Source organism: Adiantum capillus-veneris, chromosome 20, assembly GCF_014529385.1.
Source record: "Adiantum capillus-veneris isolate H3 chromosome 20, ASM1452938v2, whole genome shotgun sequence".
Taxonomy (NCBI): Eukaryota; Viridiplantae; Streptophyta; class Polypodiopsida; order Polypodiales; family Pteridaceae; genus Adiantum; species Adiantum capillus-veneris.
This window is the reverse complement of record NC_140950.1, coordinates 22,482,392-22,509,447: the sequence shown is the minus strand read 5'-3', so window position 1 is coordinate 22,509,447 and position 27,056 is coordinate 22,482,392.

The window sequence follows — 27,056 nt, the reverse complement described above, 5'->3', positions numbered from 1 at the left end:
GTTTTTGCTTTTTCAGTCAAAAGTGCTAAAGTCCACTTTGAACCCAATTTTCTTACCCGAATGAGGTGAAACCCCCTTCAGTCTCTCAATATATCATGGAAGACACACTCATGCAGCCATCTTATGGTTTTGGTTTCAAGTTGATGTTTTGGCACTAATTGGGTAGGATGTCTAGCAATTTCAGTCTATCTGGTCTTATCATGTCAAGAGATGGCCAAATTTCCACTTGCATGTGTTCTTGCATAAGACTTACTAAGTGTAACCACAAATTAGCACCCTATGTCCCTAAGGTCTTCAGCACACTTAAGATCTCTATATTAACTTTTTTTTTTAAATCATTTCAGGGCTTCAAAGAAAAAATGTTTTGCTATTAGATTATCACAAAATAGAGGAGATCCCTTTCATATTACATCAAATACCACATTCAAACCAAGAGAAATGGTTTCATTATCTACCAACATCTTTCAAACAGGAGAAAAAAACACTTATCTTGGATTTAGAGGGTGTGCTTCTTGCAACATTTGAGCTTCCCTCAAGGAGAACCTGGACCAAGTACATCTGCATTGTAGAAGATAACAATGAGGTGTATGCGGTGCTTCCAAATACATAGTATTTCTTAAGATTTTGCTTTGAGTTCTTTGAGGTTGGATTTGGAGCTTCCATCATTTCCCAAAATTCCTCCCAGATTGGCCTGTAGACATCCTATGCGTAGGATGTCTCCTGGCTTAAAATTAAAGTTTTTTCTGACAGGAATGCTCCTAATGCTCTGTAGGCCTATCAGAAACACTCACAGTAACTTTTGGATTTCAATTAGGCTTTCAACCACACTTTTGCGTCTTTTTGCGTCTTTTACAAACTTGTAATGATTCTACCAAGCAAGTATACATGCATGAAATTCTCTAGATGTGAATCATGATATTCTACTTACTCTACTCCTACCTACCATGAAGAAATGGTGATAATGGTGTTTTTGGTTGCTTTTTTGGCCTCTCTGGACTCTCAAGCTCTCCTCTCACCGCTTCTACCACTCCCACTCCTACTCTAGAACTCTACTATTACCTAAAAACTTCCTAAGTCTACCTCCTCTACCTAAGTCGAAGGATCTAGGCCAGACACATGCTTCCTAGACTCCCTCTAAGACCTAGAGAGTCCTCTACCCTCTGATCCTATCTAAATGTAAAGCGAGACTCTTGGCAAGCCAAAAATCCCAATCCTCAAGGATTAGTCTCGGTCACCTACCTAAGGTTTTCGTCCCCGGCAGCGGCGCCAATGTTGGCCGGTTACGCCGCGACGGATGTCAGCACAGCGAGAACTCACCTAACAAGTAATGTCAGCTAAGGACAAAGCTCGACCCGTAGGCGCGTGGAAGTAAGCATAAGGTGTCAACCTACGCTCGACCGACTCCTAACTAATTCCTACAGAGGTCCCTACCAATTGTCTAAGTCACAGTCTTCAAGAGAACAAAAGAGGATGCTTCCTACAACACTTGCTAGAGCCGAACACCCATCAAACACTTTCGAAACACCATAGAACTGGAAGGAGACCCTACTAATACCTATAGGCCACTCTCCCTAAGGTCTATGAACCAAAATCACGACCCAAAACAACTGGTGCAGAAACACGTAGGATGTCTGGCCGAAATCTGCAGGTCTTCGTTTCCGAAATCTGAAGTGCCTAATGTGTAGCTCTACTCAATGTGAACGCGTGGATATGCTGCAATGCGAAATCAGATAATGTATGCTCACCCAAACAACCGATGAAGCTCGTAGAAGGAGCTTCCAAAGCCGGACCGTACGCGCGCAATGTTGGTATCGGCTCGTAGCTCTAGTCGGGGGCAACACGCTGCACTTCTCCGCACTCAATTCCGACCACCGTAGCACTCGTAGCGGCAAGACAAAGCTCACTCTCTCTCTCTCTCTCTCACGTACACAGTACGCTCAATCACAGACTTAAACTTCTTTAAAATGACAAAAGGTTTTTTCATTAAGGTCAAAAAGTGGTATATATACCTTACAACTTCTCAAACCCTAAAGTTCCAAAATCATCCATCTACTCTATCTAACTATCAAAACTGGGATACAATCTGGAAACTTCTGTAAGTACCAATATTTACAAGGTGAAAATTCGGGTTTTCCTCAATGAATGACTAATTACAAAAAATAATAATCCGCCGAGTAGTTAGATGCCGTGGGGTGTGTCCAGCTTCTAACAAGCAACAAAAGAGAGTTGATTTTGATGAAACCTTCTTGCCCATTGTCAAGATGACTACAGTACATATAGTGATTGGACTAGTGGCCATTGAGGACATAGATCTTGTCCAAATGGATGCGAAGACAACCTTTCTTCATGAGGATCTTGAAGAGGGTGTTTACATGAAGCAACCTAAAGATTTTGAGCAACCTAGTAGGGAGGAGCTTGTATGCAAACTCAAAACGGCGCTTTATGGCTTAAAGTAGGGTTCAAAGAAATGGTATCAAAAGTTTAATGCTTTTATGAGGTCCCATGGGTTTAGAAGGAGTCAAGAAAATCATTGCTTGTATATACAAAGATTTAGTGATGGTTCATTGATCATTCTTATCTTATATGTAGATGACATGCTCATTGCAAGAAAATCCAACGAGGAGATTGCCAAATTGAAGTAAATGTTAAGCAAAAACTTTGCTTTGAAAAACTTGGGATAAGCAAATCATTTTCTTGTAGGCATATCAAGAGAGACAGGAAAAAGGGTATTCTTGAGTTGTTTCAGGAATCTTACAAAGCCTTGCAACATTTAAATATGCAGGGGGGAAGGTAGCTAGTACTCCACTATCGTCATATTTGAAACTAAGAAAAGAATATTCTCCCAAGTCAGATGCTAAGAGAGAAAAAATATCATGTCCGACACCCAAATCAGCCATAAGGCGTGTGAGCCATACACACTCAACCATAGCTATGAAGACTACCCTGTACTTAGCCTCACAATTGGAAGTGGCCACAGTAGGTTGTTTCTTGATCAATCATGATATGCATGAGCTGCCAAGCATGAAACAAAAACCACTTGTGGACACTCGTGTGTCAAAACAACTAGCCCAATCTGAGTCCGAAAAAGCATGCAAATCTTGCGGCAATGATCCCCCCATGGGATAAAATAAGCCAAGATATAAAGTGCCACTCAAGTAGCAAAAGATCCTCTTGATAACCTACCAATGCTTAGTCCCTAGACTATTCGTGAATCTGCAGACTTGTGAGACTGCAAACTAAATATCCAGCCTCGTGTTGCATACATAAATGAGGCATCCAACAGCAGTTTGGTAAAGTGTGACATTTGTAGGATCACCAACATCATGAAGACTCAATTTAAAATTTGTTTCCATGGGAGTGACAATAGGTTTGCAATCCTCAAGTCCAAACTTACATAGCAATGTCTCTATGTAACTTTTCTGACACAACGCAATACCACCATCACACTGCTTAAACTGAAATTAGCATTCAAATCAGCCTTGACTTCAGCAATATGTCTCTCATTTGGTCCAGTGATCAGCAAAATCATCTACATAAAGAACCACAATGAGAAGTACATCACCCTCACGCTTTACATACAATGTGCTTTCTGTTGGACTATTATAAAAGCCTTGTTTGACCAAATGAGTGTCAGCCTTCTCATACCAAGCACGAGGAGAGTGCTTCAAACCATACAAAGATTTGTTACATTTGCACACCTTATCCTCTTGTCCTTTCTTGACAAAACCGCAAGGCTGCATTACAATAAACTTCCTCAAATATGTCACTATTCAAGAAAGTAGCAACAATGTCTGATTGATGTACATCCCAACCAAAATGAACTGCCAATGCACATATAAAATGCATAGTAGTCATACGACAAGTGGGAGAAAAAGTCTCTTCATAATCTATGCCTTTTGTTGTGCATAACCCTTTGCAACAAGTCAAGCCTTATAGCGATCAACCTCACCATCCAGCTTGCGTTTCAACTTGTAAACCCACTTTGTACCAATGGCCTTTTTGCCAGGAGGCAAACCACATAAGGTCCATGTGTCATTTTCTATAAGTGCATCATATTTTGATTGCATGGCAGCCATCCAATTTTTTGAATTTTGTGACTCATAAAAGATAAGCTAGACACAACCAAAGCATAACAATCTCATGCATAAGATGCATGGCAAGAGCTTGAACAAGTGCGACTAGACAAAGGTGCATCCAATTTACTGTCACGCAATGTATGCACCAACCATTTTGGCATACCTCTAGCATGCTCATTTTCAGCCCTTTCCTCATCAAGTGCATCATGTACATCTGCATTAGTAATATGTTGATCTATAACGTTTTCAAAAACCCCCATAGGATGTACATTTGCCTCATTGGAATTTACATTTGAACTTCCACCACTAAAAAGAGGCAACAAAGTGTCATAAATGTCTTGTGAGCTTACATTACTATCTCTGGTACATGACAGCAAGGGCTGAACAAAATTTTCCACAAAGACAACATTCGTGAAACCAAAATATGCTTTGTTTGTAGATGATACAACCTGTGACCTTTGCTTTCAGCGCTGTAACCAACAAAAATACATTTGACAGCCTTTTCATCCAATTTTTTGCGTTTTGTTTGTGGCACCAAAGCATATGCCAAACAGCCAAAAACACGCATGCACTCAATAGAAGGATTTCTATCATGCCATGCTTCATTTGGAGTCATAGACTGCAATGCTTTTATAGGACACCTGTTAGTACATAAGTGGCACACATGATGGCCTCAAGCCAAAAAAAATGCGACAAAGCTTGACTTTTGACCATACATCGTGCCATCTTTGAAGTGACCTATTTTTCCTCTCAGCAACAATTTTTTGATGAGGTGTATAAGGTGCTATACATTGGTTTTTTATCCCACGAGTAGCCAAAAATGCATTAAATTATTGAGACATATCCTCCCCCTAGATTGGAACGGAGGGTTCCCATAGTACGTTTCGAGACATTTTCAATCATAGCTTGAAATTGTTTGAAGCACCTAAACACTTCGGACTTTGCCTTAAGCGGATACACCCATGCATGCTTGGTGTAATGATCAATAAAATTCACGAAGTAAAGGTAATTTCCCAAGGATGGAGTTTGCATGGGCCCACAAACATCACTATGCACAAGCTGCAACCTGCATGTGGCCCTAAGTGAACCATCCTTTGGAAACTTAGAATGCTGCATCTTATTCAAAGTACAGCCTTCTCTAACATGTTTGACAGGTGCTTCAAGAGGCGGCAAAGAAGCAACCATATCAGATTTTTGCAAACGCAGCAAATTGGCAAAATTCAGATGACCAAAACGTGCATGCCCCCATCTAAAATAGCCTTTGAATCCACAACTGTATTTGCAAAATTTTGCCCAAACTTGTCATACAAAGTGAGCTTATATAGTCCACGACATAAAATGCCAGATATAACAATTTCATCACCGAAACTAAGATCATGTATTGTACATCTATCATCCACAAATTTGACTACAAGACCAAGTCTAGCAAGTGCAGATACAGACAAAAGATTCTTCTCCCAAGTACATAAAGTGCATCAACAAGTGTGAAAGAACTGCCATTTATAGCAGTAAGCACAATCTTTCCAACTCCCTGAACCGGATAAGAGGCATTGTTGGCACAAGTAAGTGAATTCCCATGAGGGACAGACTCAAGAGAGGTGAACAAATCATGATGTGAGGTAATGTGCTTTGTAGCACCACTGTCAAAATACAACACATGTGAATTTGCAGCAACTGACATGCATGCATCATGGATAGCATGATTATAGGTACACTTTGCACTAAAATCCCATTGTGCATCAACATCAGCATCATAGAAGACTCAACAATAGCTGCATTTGTAGTGGAACCAGCATTTGCAGTGGAACTACCCTCTTTCTTCTTAGCCTCTTTGGACTTCACCTTAGGACACTGCTTGATCAAATGATCATTAGCTTTACAATATTGGCAACGCATCTTCTTTTTGCCCTTATCACCAGAATTTCCAGAAGAAATGCTACCAACAAAAGCATTAGGAGCAGGTGATTTTCCACTCATAGAAGAACCATGAGAAGTGGTTGTATTGTTGTTACCACCTTTCATTTGAGTAGCAATAAAAGCATGTTCAACTACACACTGTCTAGTCTTGTTTTATTGGAAAGTGACTCTTGCAACAGCAATGTGCACAATGCATCGAACTTGACAACTTCAGGATTTCCTTGGGTCATAAGTCTCCAAGTACTAGCAAAAGTCTGGTAAGAATCTAGCAAGGCATCAAGAATAGTCTGCACAAGGGAACTGTCTGAAATGAATTCACCTGCAGAAATAAGTTGCTCATTGATATCCTTGACACCAGTAGAGAAAGTGTCCATATCATCTTCCTCATGCATAATCTTCGACTCTAGCTCTTTACACAGCAATGCAATTTTTGCCTCATTGCGACTTGCATAAAGACCAACCAGAATATCCCAAGCCTGTTTTGTAGATTTTGCTGAACAAATGTGAGGATTAATAGTGTGCTTCACAGACAATGCAATCAATGCATGAGCCTGTGCATGTTTTACATCCCAACAAGCTTGTTCTACCGTAGGCAAAACAACTCTAATAGCATTGCGCAAGACCTGCAACATCCTCAACATCGCCTACATCCTGAGAACCAGAACATACATCAATGCCTTGTACAATTTTCCAAACTCCCTTTGATACAAGGACATGTTGCATCATGTAAGCCCACATAGGGTAATTGTTCCCATCCAAACTGTCCTCAGCAACAAACATCTTGAACACATCTGAGTTGTTGTCAGCCATGGTGAATGCCTGCACTTGATGTGAAAACTGCCCGAAAAGAGGAGAAACAAAGTGGGAACAACACGTGCTATATAGCACAAACTATAGAAAATTGTAAGGGACCTGTTATGCAAAAAATGGCACTGAAAAAAATTCCGCAAAAAATGATGAAATAGCCTGCACAGTAATGTATGTAGTGGAAACGGAGGCCGAAACGAGCTCGAATCAGAAATATGAGTAGACTAAGCTCTTGGAGCCTTCCCAGAATAGTTGTCAACCTACAAACACTCGTGAAAGCTCACTGAAATCGAAGAAAGGAGTAGGCATATGCTAGAGCTGTTGACGACTAAGCCCGGGAGGACGCGACTTGCTCTAATATCAATTGTTGGAATTAGGGTTGTAGGAAAAACACGCACAACTTGGAGAAGATGAAGGAAGCTCAAGGCACACAACAGAGAGTGTATTACTTAATGTGAAATGGAAAGATAAGTTAGCCCTAGAGTGATGGGCGCATGAACAATGCAAAGGGGGAAAAACCTCCTAGTGAGGGAAAAAATACTCGGCGGTCCTAAGTTCCTCATGGATCCATTACTGATCTATCGACATTAGCTATGACATTTATTATCAAAATTGGGAATCAAGCATAGTACAGTAGCACAAAATCTACAGCTTTAGACAAAAACAAGGAGAGACTGTAAGAGATTGCGTAAGTCAATTGAGGCAATAAATTGACAGATGCCCGGTTGAAAATAACAACCAAGGAAAGACCAGTCTCATTATTTCTAGAAGGCTTACTCAATAAAGAGTTCCATGCTCTGTATAGAAAGAAGCATGCAACTTTGGGAAGCATGCAATTTAGATGCTATAGACTTGGAAGATAATTGTGAGATCTTCAATGAAGAAAGCATTGTTAAGGATGCACAGAGAGAACACACCACATCTATTGTGCCAGCACAGTTAGGACTAATTGTAGATGGACAAGATCCACCACAAGGGTAACCTACAAGACAAGCCAGACCATCTAAATGGTGTGCTATCAAGGGTAAATGGACAAACCATGAGGCGAATGAGTGCTATTACAAGCCTAAATACGATGGAAATGTCGAATGTGTCCCAATGAAACAACAAGGGTAACCGATGTATAGGTATCCACCTAACATGGGGGTAAATATAGAGGCCGCCATGGAGAGACCACAACCACTACTAGGTTAGCAACCACCTCTGCTAAGAAATAGTTTTGTGCTAGTCAATTACATGCTTCTTGAAGGACAAGTGGAAGAACGGGCACTAGTGCCTGTTATGCCATACAATGAAGCGAGTTCATCAACCACGATAGTGGAAGACGAGTGGTATACTCAACCAACTCCTACCATGGTAGAGCCAGTTTATAAGGCACCTCCAAAGGCAGTACTGGTTTACTTTATTGCAAGCCAAGGAGCTAGGCCACCCATAATGAAACAAATTCCTAAACCAAGAACGGGGAATGTTAAGGCGGTTACGCCGCTAGCGGAAGCTAAATAGCGAGAACTCAACCAACAACAGAATTTGTCAAACGAGGACGGAGCTTGACCCGCAGGCGCATGGAAACAACTAGGTGGATGTCAAATCACCTACTCGACCTTCTAATGACAATCACTACTAAGGAGATCAAATCTAAGTTCTAAAATACGCAAGTGACTGAAATCCGTACTACGAACGAATGCTATACGAAACAGGATCTAGAATCATTGAATCAATCTCAAACTCAAGGGGGAGTTTATACACTAGGTAAGAACAACACCCTAAAGACTTGAACTGCAAAATCAACCTATAACCACTCTGTGCGGTAAACGCGTATGAAGACAGGCTGAAAAATACAGGTGACCGAAACTTGACCCCGATGGTACTAATGTGTAGCTCTACTCGTTGTGGTTCTATAGATACGCTGCACGCTCAATTCCGACACACGAGTTGGAAGAAAACTCACACCGAAGCTCGTAGGAACTTACCACACATAGAAGCCGATAGCGCGCACTCTTGGTATCTGTGCGTAGCTCTCGCCGTTACTAACACAATGGCGGTGTTGCTTCTCTAATGGCGGCTCCGTAGCTCGCGTAGCAAGTAGATAAGACTCTCTCACTCTCTCTCAGACACAGTCACGGCATTCAAAAAACTCACTTTGATTAATCATCTCCCCCTTAGGTTACAAAAACTTTGGCTTATATACCTCAGCCTTGGAGGTGAGAACATCTCTAACTAATTACATCAGCAAGTGAAATTACTTCGGGATTACAAGCTGGAAACTCAATTGAGTCCCGTTACTTAATGAATGGCTCAAATCAAAATTAATGTCGGAAAGACATTTATTACAATCAATGGTTACAAAATGATGAGTGTGAGCAAAAATGTGGGTGTGATCCTCTGCTGGCTCAACACTCCCCCCCCTCCGCGTTCATGTCGTCCCTGACATGACTTTTATGCTTGGTCAATAAAGTCCTGTCGTCTTGAGCATCTGCAAATGTGATTCGTATCGTAGGTTGCCGAGGGTCAAGGTTGGGCCAAATATTTTGCTTTCGTGGGTGAAAAAGCCGGTGTAGAAAGCTTCTTCGAATGTTTGCATGTGGAAGCTAGGCAAAAACATAATCCTTTGGTATAGGAGGTGTAACACTTTTGGAGAAGGCTGCAATGAAAGATCGTACATCATATCAGACACCGTGTCGGCCGTCGATAGTAGACTCGAGGTCGTGGCTTTATCTGGCGCGAACACTTCAATGCAAGCTAAGAGAGTCCTGCAGATTTTCTTGAGCATCTAACATGAAAGGTCAGGAGAGCCAGTAAAGAGCTTGATGGTGCCCGTTAGGGTTTTCACCATGTAGGCTTTACCTATTCTCTCTCCTGCCTTTGGTCCTGGCATCCTGGGATAATTAAGACAATTTGGCTTCTTTTCTGCAATCCTGCCATGCTCTTTCCAGTTTCTGACTCTTGGCACCGGGCAGAAGGTTGCATCCTCCCGGATCTCCTTTGGTGCCTCCACCAAGTAGATGAGGTAGGCTGGGTATTTGTTCAGCCAACCTTTCCTCCATCTAGGTTGTGAATCTACTATCTTCTTTGATTGTTCCTCCTTTGTGATGTCGCCTTCGTAAAGAGCGACATACTGCTCTCCTTCTAGTCTCTTTTTCGTCTTTAGCACTTCAAATTTCATCAAAGGGAAAGGCAGGCTGGGTTGCATCCACTGTTCATGGAGCACTTTTGTGTCTAGTCCTTGAAGTCTAATGGAGATTAGGAGTCTCCTCTCCCATTCCATTTCCGCCTTGGCACTCTCCTCTGCTAACTTTTCTATTTGGTCATGGAGCCTTTGTTCTTCTTCTTCAGAGATTCTTGAAGTCGAGGCCACCTCTTGAGCTGGGGCTGGATCTTCAATTGTGGTTGCCTCTCCAGTTTCTGGTAGCTCTATGGCTGCTCCACCTGATTCTTCTTGTGGTGTCTCTGTCTCTCTTCTTTGTTGCTCTTGTAGATGTTGGACCTGTTTGCGGAGGGCCTCATTCTCTGTCCGTAGTGTTTGATTTTCTAATGTGAGCCTCTCCTCTGCGGCCAATGATCCCTCCGCAATGTGCAACCTTTGCACTTGCTCTAATCTTAGCTCTCTTTGTAAGCTTCGGACCTGGTCTTCCAAAACTGGTACGATAGCTCCCTCTTGTTCGGTTCCTGCTCTGCTAGCTCTAGGGGTAGACCTGAGTCTAGTGATTGTTCTTTCTTGGAGCTCGACTCTTTCCCTTAGCTCAATGAGCTCATCCTTAGCCGCCTCCAACTCATCCTCTATCCGCTCCCTTGCTTCCTGTGCACTTGTTACTTCTCTTGAAGCCTCGGCTAGTTGGAGTATCAAGCCATCTCTCTCGTTTTCCGCATCATAGAGTGATGCTTTATGACTTTCAGATTCAGTCATAGCATTCTCTAAATTTCTCTGCAACTCCACTTCCCTTTGTTTGGCTGTCTCAATCTCTACTTCCTTTGCCTTGGACCTTTCTTTTATCTTGCTGAGCAGTTCATGCACCATGTGCATGTCTTTTTCATCATCATCTGTCAACTCTAAAGCTCTTTCCGCCACCACCTCCACTGGCTTTGGCTCTTCTAGTATTTTTGGTTTGTCCAGTTTCTCTTCACTTTCTTTTTTACTCTTTGTCTTTTTCTCTGTCCCTCTCCGTTCATCTTGTTTTTGTAGGGTGATCCCATAAATTGCCTCAAGGGCCTCTTCTTCGGTGTATCCTATCTCTACCAGATCCTCATAATCATTTCTCTTTTGCTGAACTGGATCTATCTTCTTTTCTTTGGTCTCGGCTTCTGGCTTTTCCAAAACATCGGTGTCCACCTCTACTGTGGTCTCTTCCACAATTTTTTCCGTCTTCTTTGGGCTTGGTACATCAGTCATAGACGGATGTTTGTCCTCAGCTTCCTTGGCTTTCCCCTTGTCGGCTTGCCCATCTTTCTCTTGAGGCTTAGTAGACCCATCTACTTTCCTTTTCCCCTTGTCGTCTTTTTTCAGCTCAGCTTTTAATTGCTGTACCTCCTCTTCGGTGTATGGCTCGACAGGTTGCTGCTCCAAAATAGCCTCTGACTCCTCATAAGCTTTAATATATTGATCGTATTGATCAATATGTGACCTGGCCGAGCTAGTTCCGACTTTAGTGGGGTCTGGCACCCACTTTTCTTCAAAGTCACCCTTTAGAGCTCTTTCAGCTCTAAACTACTCCACTAATCTTTCCATTCTTGCCGCTTTCTGACTTTTGGTTTGCTTGGGAGCAACCTTCTTCTTTACTTTCTTCTTAAGTGGCTCGTCCACATCCTCTTCAGATTCTGAAACTACTTCTAGTTTCCGGCGTGCTCTTGTGGATGCCCTCTTGGATACTTTGGGCTGTTCTTCCTCCTCGTCGGCTTCTCTAAGCCACTCATTCTGGGAGGGAGCCTTTGGCCACTGATCTCTAGCTCCAATAGCTTCATAAGCTATTCTTGTCAGAATTTCCGCTCCTCCTATGTATTTTGGCTTCTCGTTGTGCATGGCAATTACTTGCTCGTGGATGTGTTGAGCGTAATTCACCTCTTTTGGCATATTGCTCTTTAATGCCCATGTGATGGTGGTCGCAATGGCATGGGGTGGTGTCGTATACTTTTGCGGTCTTTTACTGCAAACATGAAGAAATTGGTTGTACAATCGGCAAAGGGTTGCCACTCTTGGGTCCGCCATATCTCCATAGGTCGCATTCTGTTTCTTGGGCCCATAGACCTCTATGGCCTCCCTTCTTTCCCTGACCGAGCTCCCTTTGTTGTGCAGCTTCAATGCGTCTGCAATTAGCTGTGGAGTGATCTGTACTTCTACCTTCTCTCCATCCATGGATGTCAAGGTGGCTTTTCCATCCTTCTGAATGGATGTTGCCAACTCGTACACTCTTCTTGTATCCACACCTGATGGTCTCGAGGTGAAGAAACTGTGCAAGTCTTCCCTTTCCAGGTACCTGTTGATGTCTTCTGACCTGCTATAATCTACCAATTCCTGTGGGATCATCGGTACATCCACCGCTTGCCCTTGAGGATCTCTGAAATTCCCATGGTAGATCTTTATTCCCTCTTTCTCCAATACTGCTTCCTCCACCCAAGTTTTGGTTGGCTTTAGGGTTTCTGCTGGAATGTCAAATGGTTCCGCTTCTGCAATAGCATCTTTGATTGTCGGTCTTTTTCTCTTCGTTGCCGATGACTTGGTGGAATCCATGGATCCTGTAACTCCAATTTCAGAAGTTAGCGTCTTTTTAGTACTGAAAGCCGAAATGAAGCTTTTAACAATCCAAATGACTTGAAAATTGAAACATGAGCTATTCAGGGCCTAAGGATGCAAGGTAGGTGAAAAAATATGCAAAATGGGCTCAAAATCATGCTGGAGACATCATACGCGTATGATGTCTTTTAGTGTATTTTTGGACCAACTTTCTCTATAAGCTTGGATTTTGCTTTAGATAGGCTTATTCAGTGGATTTATGAAGTTTAGATAGATTTTGGGCTAAAATGGCTCTGGAGACATCATACGCGTATGATGTCTTTTTCATCAATTTTGCATGGGATTCGTTCTGTGGACTCCCCATGTACTAGTGAAGGACGGTCTCTACTCAAATCTTGGTTTGGACTTGAGTATGTTGGATTTGGGCCAAAAATAGGCTTTAGGTGAAGGATTTTCCCTCAATTGGGCTAATGGGGTGATCCTCTTGACCAAATGGTTCCAAATTTCATATGTAGCATGTATTAGATATATATAATGGATGTATGATGACAAATGAGCAGTTTTGGCTCTGTAAGTGCAAATAGACATCATACGCGTATGATGTCTTTTGTGTCAAAATGGTGCTTTTTGGTTCCAGATAGCTTGTAGATGTGTTTAACAACAATCCTACAAAGTTTCAATGAGTTTGGAGTTATTTTGACAAAATTAGGACCAAAAATCAATTTTATGGCCTACTTTGCGTCTTTTTGGTTTTCCTTGGGTTTTCTAACTCCAATTCTCATGATACTTGGTTCATAGGATGTGATTAACATGTGGAATGAGGCTATGCACTCAAATGTTGAAATGGATGTGAAATTCATGCTGTGAGACATCATACGCGTATGATGTCTTTTCTTGAAATGTTGGTCTTTTTGTGCAAAGAATGCTTTGTGCTAGTGCCCTAAGCCCTGCTAACTAGTTTTCAACTTAAAAAGTCATCAGTTTAGCTAAAAAGCCCCCTTATAGGCATTTCAGTCTCCGAAGTCGTCTTTTTGCCTTGGAGTTGAATTTCTTCAACTTTTCTTCTCGAGAGTTGCATTTCCAGCTCATTGGATATGTTGTGAAGCCATCTATTTGGTTGAACTTGACTTTGGCTCCCCGTTCTCCATCTTTCTCCTTTTGGTTGCCCGAAAGCGTCTTTTTCACCATCGGTAAGTGAATCAGCTTTCTTTTGGGTTTTGCTTGCAAACATAAGTCATCGATAGTTACTTAAAGCTGCTTGTGAAGTTTCATTTCATTCGGTCGTCAATTTCAGTCGTTATGTCAAAATGACGCTTTGTGTGTCCGCAGCCAAATCGGTTGTTCCGACCTACTTTTTGTGATTCAAACTTGGAGATATTCTATGGTTGCATTGTCCTTGATGTGGTTGAACTTCTTGTGAAGTTTCGTGTTGTTTCGACAACTTTTTCCTGTTTGCCTCTTGCAGGCTCTGTTGACCTAGGGTTTTTCCAGTCGTTCTTTCTCGAGCTTTGAGTGTTAGAAACCCATCTTCTATACTAGGGTAACCCACCTATAAGTTCTTGCAAGGTTTGGTTAGGCGGTTGTGCCACTACCTAGCATTCTACCCCATTCCCCGTCTGCTCTTGTTTCTTGGTTTTGGTGTGTTTTCGCGACAAAAGTTAATGATAAGCATCAAAAGCTTATGGAAACGAGTCTACCTCTCATGTCTGGTGTCCTCCGAGCTCTCGTGGAAGTCGTAGAAGGTCGTAGAAGATCTGTGCTCATGTGGCTCTCTGCTCTTCTCCAAGAAGGTAATAGTGTAAATGAGCTTGAAAGTGATGTGAAAAATACTTAACTTCGGACTTCCCGGTTCACTTGCCACCAAATTTGTCATGTGCTCTTATCTCGTTGTGAGATGCGCTTTAGGATCTGAAATTTCCCAAATCGGACTCCGTTTGACCTGTTTTCTTAGAATTCCGTCCACTTGCCAAAATTCTGTCGTTTCGGACTTTCCGCAACTTTTTCAGAATTGTACCCAATTTTTACCATGGGTTGCCCTTGTCATTAGGACCATCACCGTCTATTCTTTTCTTTTTTCCGATCTCATTTCACCTGCTTTTTTTATTTTCTTTTACTTTTATTAAGAAAATCATAAAAAATAAAGGAAAATAGCAAATTGAAGCCAAAAAATTCCAAACATACACAATAAATAGTTGGTAACCCTGTGTATATGAATATACACTTATTTGTGATTTTTGGACTTGGATTACCACTTTTTTCCACTTTTTAGCTCCAAAAACACTCTTATTTAGTGATATTTACACGTCTAGAGACCCAAATTCATCATTTGATCTCTTCTTGTTGCAAAACAAGGTATATAAGGGCATAAATATTATCAATATCCGCAATCAAAAATAAAAATTGCAAAATCATGTAAGACACTGCCCTTGTAATATAATTTTTGTTTTTCTTTGTTTTTTGTCGCTTGTAGCTGCTTTGTAGCTCCTGTATACCTGTATACCTCCCCCCCTCCTAGTCTGAGTCCTCCTGGACGACTATGAAGTGTCTGTGGGCGAAGCATTGTAGTTGTTTTGGTCATAAGTTCCCAATGCAATTGTTAGAGCGATGATACAACAGTCTTTCCAATAAAGCTGCTCTTTGTTTGATTGAAGGATTGGTGGTCGGGTTTTGGGTTGGTTTTGGCACTTTGGTAGTAGAATCAGTAGATGGATTCTTCTTTACCTTGTTGTTCTTTTTCACAATCCAAATCCGCTTCCGCTTCCGCTTCGCTTGTGCTTGCCACAAACTCTTTGCGACCCAAACCTGCTTTGTTCTTTGTGTTGATTTCCTCGCCTTGAAATACCTAGGAGTTTCCGTGAATGGTATTGAAGGGAGTTCCTGTTTACAAATCCTTGGGATCCAAATTTGCTTGTTATAGCTTTGTGCCCTCATGAACTTCTTTGGAATCCAGATCTGTTTCACTGTCCTTGATTGTCTGGAATCACTCTGTTGTCTGGTATTGAAGACTCTGTTTTCCACCTTTGTGTTCTCTGACACGACCTTTTTTGGTCTCCATACCAACTTTGACTCCGTTTTTTCCCAAGGTTGAGCTGTTATATTATTGCTTGTCTTCCTTATCCAATGTTGAGAGTTCCTCCTCGAAGAGCAATCCGGTTGTATGGAAACTTTTGGTTGCCATTGCTTCTTCTTTTTCTCTGGTTGTTGTTTACCTTTTTTCTTGGATGCTTCCTTTGGAGTTGACTCTGCTCCTTTGGTGAACTTAACTGATTGATTTTCACCTTCGTATTTGATAAGCATTGATTTAGAACTCCAGTCAATCATTGCATTGTATTGCTTCTGCCATGGTTGTCCTAGCAATAATGGATGTTGTGTAGCTTGGTCTTCAACCACGTAAAACATATGAGGATACACATACTGGTTAATCTGTATATGTAAAACTGTGCATCCGACAGTTTTGATTGAATTCTCAGAGTAACTCTTTAACTCTTGCTTGGCAGTTTGTAATTTAGTGTCATTTGTCAATTGTCTATACAAACTGAGTGAAAGTAAGTTAGTTTGAGCTCCTGAATCCAATAGTGCTATGGCTTTGATTTGGTTGGTTCCTACTTTGCATTCAATGATGGGTTCTTCTTTGTCATTATCCATTTCTGTTATACTGACTGCGTTTATTCGTATTGCTCCTTCATTGCGCTGTTTCTGACATAGTAGTCTTCTTTTCTCCATTCTTTCCTTCGCCTCGGCTTGCGCTTCCTTCACAATCTTTTTCTCTTTCTGGACATGCAGCTTTTCTTGATGTATTTTGAGAAGCATGTCTTGGGTTAGCGGCAAAAGATACTTTTTCACTCTGCATCCACTAATCCAATTGGGCATTTCTGCTCCGTCTAATGTAGCAAGCTTGACGGCTCCACTTGGTGATAGATCTTTAATCACCAGAGGTCCCATCCCTCGCTTTTTAAGCTTCTTAGCATGATGTTTCAGAGTGTAAATTAGGACATAGTCCCCAACCTTAAACTCTTTAGTCCGCACATGCTTATCAAAAAATTCCTTTTGTTGCCTTTTTTGAGCGTAGATAGAAGCTACTGCTTTTAGGCGAAGCTCGTCTAGCTTTTCCAGGTCATCTATTCTATCAGAAAGCTCGTGCCCTGTCCACTCTAGATCCTTAGCCACCCTTAAGGTTGAAATCAAGAATTCTATTGGTAAGATAGCATTTAGCCCAAAAACCATGTTATATGGGGTCGTTCCTATTGATGTTTTATATGCTACCCTATATACCCATAATGGTGAATGCAACTTCTGGTCCCAGTCAGTTCTCGACTCAGATACAATCTTCGTAAGGACCATGCATATGGTTTTGTTTGTTGCTTCAGCTTATCCGTTTGCTTGTGGATGATACGGGGCTGATTTCCTATGGATTACCATGAATTCATCTAGAAGGATCTCTATCACTTCATTTATAAAATGTGTGCCTCGATCACTCACAATTTCTATTGGCAATCCATATCGTACAAAGACGTATTCATATAGAAATTGTGTCGTGGTCCTGGCATCTTTTGCCTTTGCTTCGACCCACTTTGTTAGATAGTCTGTAGCCACAACGATGTATTGTGCATGAGTCTTATATGTAGGAGGTGAAATGGGTCCGACAAAATCAATCCCCCATTTTGCAAAATCTCTTGCTCCCATCATTAGTCTAAGCGGAATATCATCTCTTTTAAGTGGTACTTTGGTCCGCTGACAGTCATCACACCGTTTAACGTATTCCTCAGCGTCCATATGTAATGTTGGCCACCATATTCCTGCGGCTAAGACAAGTTTTGTTGTCTTATCACCTGAGAAATGGCCTCCACCTACTCCTCCATGAGCTTGCTCCAGGATTATCACATACTCAGACTCTGATGCGCAAATCCTAAGCTGGTTGTCTTTACCTCTCTTATAGAGTTGATCTCCTATTAAAGCGTAATCTCTAGCTTCTGTCTCTACAGATTTCTGACGAGCTTTTGACGTTCCTTCTGGGAAAGTTCTATTTGTGAGATATTCAACAATATACTGACTCCATTCCGGAGCGATCATTATCTGATATAATGTCGAATACTCTACTGGCGGTTTTGATGAACATACAATACATACAGTGACATATTCATGTACGCTTTCTTTCATTCCTGGCCAATAGACTCCCAATTGTAACAAATTCCTATATGTGTTCCTTCTTGAACAATGAAATGCACATTCCTGAACATGTGCTTCGCGCAGATATATATTATATTCCTCAGGATTGATGCATAGTCGTAAAACATGATCATTTCCAATTGATACAACCTTCCTGCAACCAATTGAAGATTCTTGGATTGCTGAATAGCAATATGTTTCTGGTTGTATTCTCTTCTATCAAACTCTCCTCCATAGGTTAATAGGCTAACAACATTTTGAGACCACTTCGGTATCATTTCTATGTTGAACAAGTACGCGTCTGGCATGTCGTCATCCACTCCTATAGGGTCTCCTCCATTCGTAAATCGCGAAAGATGATCAGCTCTAAGATGTGTTTTTCCTTTCTTTACTACGACCGTGAAGTCGAATTCCAGTAAGATAATGAACCATCTCACTATTCTCCCGGTATTGCATGGTTTATTCACTAGGTAGAGCAAGGCTTGGTGATCCGTAAAAAACACAAACTTGTTGGCTAGAAGATAATGCCGAAATTTCTTCACAGCATATATCATTCCTAATCCTTCTCGCTCTGTTGTGGTGTAATTCTTCTCTGCATTGTTGAGCTGTCGACTGGCGTAACAGATAGGAAAATCCATGTTTCCTTCTTCTGGCTGAGCCAGAATGCATCCTATTGCATATGCCGAAGCATCTATATGCACATGGAATATCTTCTCCCAATCTGGTGATTTCAAGACTGGAGCAGTAATGAGTGCCTCTTTCAATTTCTTGAATGATTCCTCACACTCCTCTGTCCATTCAAAGTTCACTATTAGCCTGTAAAGTGGTTGGCCTATTATAGCGTACATGTAAATGAATCGTCTATAATATCCGCAATGTCCCATAAAGCTCTGTACTTGTTTCACATTGGTTGGTCTAGGCATATTCACTATAACTTTTATATTCTCTAAATCCGTGGATATTCCGTTTTGTGAGACAATATGTCCCAGAACTCTGCCCTGACGGACCATAAACACACATTTCTCAGGATTGAGACAAATGCGATATGTCCTATATTTCTCAAATACTTTTCTTAGGTGTTCTAGATGCTCATCTCTCAAAAGAGAATATACACATAAGTCATCCATGTATATTTTTAGAAACAACCTTAACTATTCTTTGAAAGCATGCGTCATCAGCCTCTGGAAGGTTGCGGGAGCATTGGTTAGACCAAAAGGCATAACCCGATAAGCATAAATTCCCCACTCCATTGCAAAAGCTGTTTTATGTTGATCTTCCTGTGCTATGGCTAGCTGGTTATATCCTGAAAAACCATCAAGAAAGGAGTATGTTGTTTTTCCTGATACACGCTCTAGAACATGATCAGTTATCGGCAGGGGATAATTGTCCCTGATTGTTGCAGCATTCACTTTCTTTAAGTTGACACACACTCGAAGTTTTCCGTTCTTCTTGGATACCACCACAATCGGAGATACCCAATCGGTGTGTTCAATCTCGTATATGAATTCAGCTTCCATTAGCTTATCTATCTCTTCTTTGATTCGCTTAGCAAACGTATCATTATATGTGTATGGTCTCTGTCTGCTAGGCTTTGCGTCTTGTTTTAGTGGGATTGTGTGTTGGCATATTGATGGGTCAACTCCCTTTAAGTCCTTAGAAGACCATGCAAACACATCCCTGTACTCTCTGAGAAGACTCAAAAGTCTCTCTTCCTCGCCTGGAGACAAATCTGTGGCTATGTACACCGGTCTAGGTGTCTCACCTGGAGCTGCTAAATCAACTTTTTTTGCATCCTCCGGTCCGTCATAACATTCGTTCTCCCTTCTCTCTCGAATAGGTTGGGTTAATACCACCTTCCTATCCTCTATTGTGAATTTCCTGTAGTGAGAGGGAACATCCATGTTTTCCTTGATTTTGGCGTTTTCGTCCTCTCCACTCTCAATTTCTGTCGTCCAAACTTCTTTCAGAGTTTTCTTGAGCTCTCTATACTTGTTTCTACGTTCTAACTTGGACTCCGTGTGTTCTCTGTTGCGCTTGTTCTTTTCTGATTTTTCTGTCTCAGTTTTCGTTTCATTCCTTTGAACTTGATTTCTTGAACTTCTTTTGTCTTTTCGTAAGCTCTTTTGATCATTGCCTCTCATTCTTCCAGAAATCTTGTCCTTAACACAATCGTCCGCCTTTACTAGCATTAGGAATTGATTTTTTCCTCTTATTCTAGGCATCGGATTGGTTCTAACCCCCTTTGTTTTTTCTCTTTGCTCTATAGCGTTTCTGGCGTTGTTTAGTTTGGTTCGGAAAATCATAAAATCGGACATCCGTTATAGTTTCTTCGTTTCCGCTTGAATTGTCCGTTGACTCGTTGTCTGCTTCATTTCCCCACTCTGGATGATCGGGAATGTCGTGAAACACCTCTTCTTCATCTTCCTTTTCCAGTGTATCGTTCTTTTCAGTTTCTTTTTCGAGTGTAGTTCTCAGCATGAAGTACGGAACCACGTCGTACCCGTCCTTGTCGCAAAATTTTGTTGTGGGACCATCCGGAATTGCACAAACATCTAGGGTTGCTAGAATGTGTGTCCATTCTAATGGTTCAAGTGTGTCCTCTGGAAAGGGTTCTCCTATATAAGTTTCGTCTTCGATAGTCCTTTCTAAAACATATTCTTCTCGCCTAAGACTTCCACATTTCGAGGCTCCACACATCCATAACTCCTTGGGCTTACCTAACCAAGCTGGAAATTCGGATCCCGCCAAAGTAGCTGAATCAAACTCCTCTACCGGTGTTCGGTTCACATCTTTGTAGCTATGGTCTTTCAGGTTCACACGTGTAGTGGTTTCCATATATCTAGACCATTTTCAACTGTCTCATGAATGGTCTTCCCAGTATGATATCATAGTTATTCTCCTTGCCAAAATCGACAATAGCAAAAGTATGTTCGTATTCAATGCCGCAAGAAGTCACTACAACTTTCTCTAATAACCCCATAGGTTTCTCCATGTGTCCATCTGCTAATTGGAGTTTCAACCTAGTCTTCCTTATTGCTGGTTTTCCCCATTTTTTCCAGATTTCTTTTGTAGCAATGGCTACCCCAGCTCCGCTGTCTAGTATTGCCATCGTGTTCACTCCTTGGAATTCAACTGGTAAGGTTGTATTCCCCTCTTCACCTTCGCAATACTCTCCGACCTTGTTTAAGGGTACAGGCTTAGCGTTCTTTTGTGGTTTGCTCAGCTCTTGTATACCCTCTTGCGGTCTCGATGTTGGGTCTTTTATCCCAAATTTCTCCAAGCATTTTCCTAGAGTGGTCCACATATGTGGTCTCAGCCTCAAAAGCTCAGCTAGAGTGATAGTGCATGTCACTGGTGTTGACAAGATCTCTATCAATCCTTGCGAGTCCATGACTTTTTCTGATGAGATTCTTCGTGAGGGAAGTGCTCTAATCTCGGATTTTGCTTCATACTCTCCTAAGTATGAAGGTAAGGTATTCAGTGAATGAGGTTTGCTCTCCATTGTTCTAACAGAGCCCCCATCTCCCCAGTAAGATTGCAGATCTAAGTCCACTTGAGATCTTGCCTCAAATTCCACTATGGGAGGATTCCTGATGTCCTTTTCTCAATTTGTCTGATTAGCTTGGCAACTTAGCTCGTTTGCAAAGTTTGCCTCTCTCACTTGTTTCCAAAATTCATTGTAATCCTCATCTCTTCCGTAAATCCTATGTATGATTGGATGAAAACTCTCTATCTTCTGATCGGTTGTGTTCAATACTATGCGGTCATCCTTGTGTGTATCTTCAGGCTTTTGTGCACTGGGAGTCTTTTCAGCTACCCGTGAAATGATAGTCTCTTGCTGAATTGGGTTTTCCGTTCCACAATTCATTGTTTCTCTTGGTGGTTCTAATAAGGCTTGTGCAGTCTCGATCATTCTCTGGCACATTTCAAGTCTCTGCTTTTCCAATTCCGCGTTTGGGTATGTCATCCACCTCTGTTCTTGTGTTTGGTTGTTCTTTAACCTAGCTTCATAAGCTCTCATCAGTGCGTCCAATGGTTCGTGTACTTTGTCGACTAGCACTGATCCCCCTGAGCTTAAGCTCGTTGTTTCTTTGATACTCTTTTGTTTCGTTCTTTACGGGCTCATCTCTCGTTTCCCGTTTTGACTCTCAAGTTTTTCTAATCTATCTTTAGTTCGCTTTAGTTCCTCAGCTAGAATAGCGTCTTCACGTTCTTTTCTCAACTTCATGCGTGCTTTTCTAGCTTTCCATGTGTTTCTCTGACTCCGCGGTCCTTGACTAACCACTTCAGTTGCTAAATTTCCATTCTCAAGTTCTCTAGTGGTTTTCTTAGCTTGAGCTCTAGTAACAACTTGCGTTGGTATCAGAGTTTCATTTTGAGACCCACTGCTGGTAGGAATAGTTTCTAGCATATTCAATGTCGTCTTTTGCACTTTGTTTGGATTCTTTGAGAAATCCACAATGAAGTGAGTAACCCCACACTCAGTGCAATAAGCGTTAATTCTAATGATTTCTGTATGTGGATAAACATTCATCAGATGGTCACCTCCACACTTGTAACAGGGTCCTAGTGCTGGTCTTGGTCCCACTTGATTCGTTCTTTGTGGATAGGATGGTCTTTGTCCTGTTAACCCTCCATGAGCTATGAACATCAATGTTCTTGCGTCCAAATTGTATCTCTCTTCATCAGAAGCACTTGTAACTGTTGGTGTTCCAACATTCCCAATCATGCCCCATGTCTGGTTGTTTGGGTTCTTCTGGTGGGTAATACACAGTTGGAGACATGTGTGCACCAGATTCTTCATAATAGGCTTGAACAGGCACTAAGGCTTGTTCTTCCTGATTCTATAAGGTTGGTGCATATCTAATGCCCACTGGTCTTGCTCCTGGTAAAGGTGGTTGTTGTCCCAATACCGGTTGCGGCCTTTCTATCCCCATAGGTCCTGGTACATTTCCCGTTGGGTATCGAGGTACTGGATATACCTGAGGTGGTGCTAATTGAGTAGGAGGTGCATACTTACGCTCCCTTACATACCCTTTGTTGTAAAAGCACTCCTCTGTTGGATGGTTTGTCCATTTTTGTTCAATAGCACACCATTTCAGTGGTTTTGGCAATGGTTTTTGGTATGGTGCCATCCTTTTTAGAGCATCTTCTATCATTTGCTCTACATTTGGCATGGTTGGTGTTTGAACATTCTTTTTAGTGGTAGTCTCGCTCGTTACGGAGGAAGAGCTACTGGATGCAAAATCTGTATCCGCTGACACCTCTCCATAAACCGTACAGTTATCCACTAAGTACAATGCTTCTCTCGTTAATTGCTCGAAACTTGTACAAGCTTTCAAGTGCAAGTCCTTCTTGAGAGTGTCGTTTCTCAATCCTTCAATAAAGAGAACAGATAGTCTGTCATCTTGTGGTCGTTCACGTACTGGACATCTCTCAATGTATTGTTTGAAGCGAAGTGAAGCTTCCTTTACTTTTTCGTGTTCTCTCTGTTTAAAAGCATATATTTGTGAGACCGTATTGTGCTTAATCCCTCGTTTTGAGAATTCCTCAGCAAACTCTCTTAGCAAATGGTCAATGTCATGGAATCCCCCTCTGCTCAGTGGTTGAAACCATGTCAATGCCGTACCTTCTAGAGTAACACCAAATCCCTCGTATTGTGTATGGAAATTTGTTATCTGCTCAGCTCTTAAGACTTGCTTAAAGAGTGACACATGTGCATACGGATCTCCTGAACCACCATACTTCTTTGGCATATACTTGGCTACTTGAGATGGTCTCATACGTCTATGGTCTGCTACCAATCTCATTGCTCCTGTGTCCCGGCTAAAGCTTTCTCTAGCATCATGGACTTCATGGGTTACCCTTGTCGGTTCCCCTGCCCTGAGTCTACTACTAGGAGGTAAATGTGATGGTTCCGCTTCGAACCTTGGACCTGGAGTGGTATATGTGGGGATTGGAACTGCACTACCTTGATTCGTATCCATTGACTCTCTGGAATGTAATGATCCCATTGGTCCGGGCTTCGAGTACTGAGGTTGACTGAAAGAGTCAGCAGCCTGAATTCTTTGTCCTCCTGTTGTCATTGGGTTTTGCACTCCATTTGTTGGTGCTAGTCTTTGTGAGCTAGAAGTAACATAATACTGATGTAGTGGTCACCCAAAGTATGTATATCCTTCTAATTCTTTCTTGCCCATTGTTGAGTATTGCCTCCCATACTTGTCGTAAGCGGCAATTTTCACTTATGATCCCTCTGTGTAGGTAAAGACATAAAGTCTTTTTTGGTCTGTCAACTCTCCAGTGTAGGGTTCTTCACATCTATAATAGAGATCTTGCTCCCCATTATTATATTTGTATAGCCCCACATAGATGTTATCAGTGTTGATCCTTGTAGTTTCATTCTCTCTTCTTAACCTCGCATCAGGGAAGTTCATTATTGGTGCTTTCTCCTCAAGTTCTTCATCTACTTTGGCTTTGGTGCCCATCAATCCCCACTTGTCCACAATGTTAGGGTTTAGGACTACCAAATACATGGTACCCTCGTCATCTAGATATCTATCTCCGCTATAGCTCACAGGCACTAAGTCCTTGAACTCACTAGGTCTATCTTCTATCTTTACACAATAGCGGTCCATTCCATCTTCGTAGATCTTGGCACCTTGCTCATTGTCGTACTGGTATTTTATGAACAATAGCTTCATTGTGGCGGAAGGGTTTCATGGTCCTGCTGCCATATTTTCTCTGTTGTTCAGGTTCAAGTGTTCCAAGTGTTCGGTGAAAATCTCGTAAGATCTCTCCGAAGAAGTATCAGAAACACTTCCTTCAAAGATCGTCTCTAATGGTTGCACCCAACTTTCGTTTACATTTCCCTCGGTTGATATGACACTTGCTTGTTCCCCTTGTTTTGGTTGGTTATTCTGGAGATTCCTGCTCACCCAAACAACCGATGAAGCTCGTAGAAGGAGCTTCCAAAGCCGGACCGTACGCGCGCAATGTTGATATCGGCTCGTAGCTCTAGTCGGGGGCAACACGCTGCACTTCTCCGCACTCAATTCCAACCACCGTAGCACTCGTAGCGGCAAGACAAAGCTCACACTCTCTCTCTCTCTCTCACGTACACAGTACGCTCAATCACAGACTTAAACTTCTTTAAAATGACAAAAGGTTTTTTCATTAAGGTCAAAAAGTGGTATATATACCTTACAACTTCTCAAACCCTAAAGTTCCAAAATCATCCATCTACTCTATCTAACTATCAAAACTGGGATACAATCTGGAAACTTCTGTAAGTCCCAATATTTACAAGGTGAAAATTCGGGTTTTCCTCAATGAATGACTAATTACAAAAAATAATAATCCGCCGAGTAGTTAGATGCCGTGGGGTGTGTCCAGCTTCTAACAAGCAACAAAAAAAAGTTGATTTTGACGAAACCTTCTTGCCCGTTGTCAAGATGACTACAGTACATATAGTGATTGGACTAGTGGCCATTGAGGACATAGATCTTGTCCAAATGGATGCGAAGACAACCTTTCTTCATGAGGATCTTGAAGAGGATGTTTACATGAAGCAACCTAAAGATTTTGAGCAACCTAGTAGGGAGGAGCTTGTATGCAAACTCAAAACGGCGCTTTATGGCTTAAAGTAGGGTTCAAAGAAATGGTATCAAAAGTTTAATGCTTTTATGAGGTCCCATGGGTTTAGAAGGAGTCAAGAAACTCATTGCTTGTATATACAAAGATTTAGTGATGGTTCATTGATCATTCTTATCTTATATGTAGATGACATGCTCATTGCCAGAAAGTCCAACGAGGAGATTGCCAAATTGAAGTAAATGTTAAGCAAAAACATTGCTTTGAAAAACTTGGGATAAGCAAATCATTTTCTTGTAGGCATATCAAGAGAGGCAGGAAAAAGGGTATTCTTGAGTTGTTTCAGGAATCTTACAAAGCCTTGCAACATTTAAATATGCAGGGGGGAAGGTAGCTAGTACTCCACTATCGTCATATTTGAAACTAAGAAAAGAATATTCTCCCAAGTCAGATGCTAAGAGAGAAAAAATATCATGTCTGACACCCAAATCAGCCATAAGGCGTGTGAGCCATACACACTCAACCGTAGCTATGAAGACTGCCCTGTACTTAGCCTCACAATTGGAAGTGGCCACAGTAGTTTGTTTCTTGATCAATCATGATATGCCTGAGCTGCCAAGCATGAAACAAAAACCACTTGTGGACACTCGTGTGTCAAAACAACTAGCCCAATCTGAGTCCGAAAAAGCATGCAAATCTTGCGGCAATGATCCCCCCATGGGATAAAATAAGCCAAGATGTAAAGTGCCACTCAAGTAGCAAAAGATCCTCTTGATAACCTACCAATGCTTAGTCCCTAGACTATTCGTGAATCTGCAGACTTGTGAGACTGCAAACTAAATATCCAGCCTCGTGTTGCATACATAAATGAGGCATCCAACAGCAGTTTGGTAAAGTGTGACATTTGTAGGATCACCAACATCATGAAGACTCAATTTAAAATTTGTTTCCATGGGAGTGACAATAGGTTTGCAATCCTCAAGTCCAAACTTACATAGCAATGTCTCTATGTAACTTTTCTGACACAACGCAATACCACCATCACACTGCTTAAACTGAAATTAGCATTCAAATCAGCCTTGACTTCAGCAATATGTCTCTCATTTGGTCCAGTGATCAGCAAAATCATCTACATAAAGAACCACAATGAGAAGTACATCACCCTCACGCTTTACATACAATGTGCTTTCTGTTGGACTATTATAAAAGCCTTGTTTGACCAAATGAGTGTCAGCCTTCTCATACCAAGCACGAGGAGAGTGCTTCAAACCATACAAAGATTTGTTACATTTGCACACCTTATCCTCTTGTCCTTTCTTGACAAAACCGCAAGGCTGCATTACAATAAACTTCCTCAAATATGTCACTATTCAAGAAAGTAGCAACAATGTCTGATTGATGTACATCCCAACCAAAATGAACTGCCAATGCACATATAAAATGCATAGTAGTCATACGACAAGTGGGAGAAAAATTCTCTTCATAATCTATGCCTTTTGTTGTGCATAACCCTTTGCAACAAGTCAAGCCTTATAGCGATCAACCTCACCATCCAGCTTGCGTTTCAACTTGTAAACCCACTTTGTACCAATGGCCTTTTTGCCAGGAGGCAAACCACATAAGGTCCATGTGTCATTTTCTATAAGTGCATCATATTTTGATTGCATGGCAGCCATCCAATTTTTTGAATTTTGTGACTCATAAAAGATAAGCTAGACACAACCAAAGCATAACAATCTCATGCATAAGATGCATGGCAAGAGCTTGAACAAGTG